At 42.7% G+C, this 1,145-nt stretch overlaps 1 non-coding gene across 1 annotated transcript; it reads right to left on the bottom strand.

The window, feature by feature from the left end:
• Positions 1-210: 210 nt before the first annotated feature.
• On the bottom strand, positions 211-282 carry Trnae-cuc. The gene has a single exon. It is a non-coding gene; the product is annotated as a tRNA-Glu (tRNA).
• Positions 283-1,145: the final 863 nt, after the last annotated feature.

Genomic DNA, 1,145 nt, shown 5'->3' with positions numbered 1-1,145 from the left:
CGTCCCTGAAGGCGGCGGTCAGCGGGATCTCCAGGAAGTTGTGGAAAGTCTGACGATCTGTGACTGTCTCAAATGAGCAACACGTCCTTGTATTTATCTTTGTAAAGCTTTATGCCGAGATCATTCGAGGTAGTGACTGCACTTTACGAACATACGTATTAATACCGAATACTTGATAAATTTTCTACGGCTATTTGTGGAGTAAAATTTTTCCGGTACCGGGAATCGAACCCGAGCCTCCTGGGTGAGAGCCAGGTATCCTAGCCACTAGACCATACCGGATACATGAAGTCCTTAACCGATTGTCGATTCAAACTTTCACTATACAACTACAGTCACAGTACTTGTGCCGAGATGGGAGGTTATGAAGAATATGACCACTGTCTTGCAGCATCTCATCTTAGAGGATTTGCCGCCGAACTAATAAGGCACTTTGGCGGCCCGCCAGCTGCGATAAAGTTACTAGCGCCAGTCTCAGGCGGTCGTCCCAGGGTTACAGTCACCACCGGATGGATCTTTCCCACAGATTTACTGCGGTGATCTGTTGCTCTTCAGTGGGAGCTATATAGCGTCTTTAGTTTCTTCTCATTTCTTGTACCCTTTTCTTCAGCTATTCTTTCATCGTTTTTCATATCCCATCTCTACGACGTCGTTTTGCTACCTCGCAATCCAACCGTTCCGAAAATTTCTATCTGAAAACTTTTCTCAGTTACGTTTATTTGTTTAATTACTTATTTTAGTTTTCAATACAGACGAACTCCAAAGGTTTTTATTTTTTATTTCTGTAAAGCCATTGGTTTCCTTGTGCATAAATAGTTTCAGCTGTGCAGCTAGGTACGTGATTTCCTGTCAGAAATGTCGCAGTACGTAGTAATCGACAGAAAGTCATCGAATAAAACTGAAGTCATATCTGGTGTTCCCCAGGGGAGTGTTATAGTCCTTCTTCTGCTTTTGGTGGATGCAGACGATTTAGGAGACAATTTGAGCAGCAGTCTTAGATTGTTTTACAGATGATGCTGTCCTTTACCGCCTGGTAAAACCATCAGAAGATCAAAAACAATTGCAAAATGTCGTAGGTACGACATCTCTACGATACGAAAATTAGCGGTTGTCTCTGAATAACGAAAAGTTAGAGTTCACTCACA

The sequence above is a fragment of the Schistocerca americana genome, chromosome 9 (genome assembly GCF_021461395.2).
Source record: "Schistocerca americana isolate TAMUIC-IGC-003095 chromosome 9, iqSchAmer2.1, whole genome shotgun sequence".
Classification (NCBI taxonomy): domain Eukaryota; kingdom Metazoa; phylum Arthropoda; class Insecta; order Orthoptera; family Acrididae; genus Schistocerca; species Schistocerca americana.
This window is presented reverse-complemented; position numbering and strand designations above follow the sequence as displayed.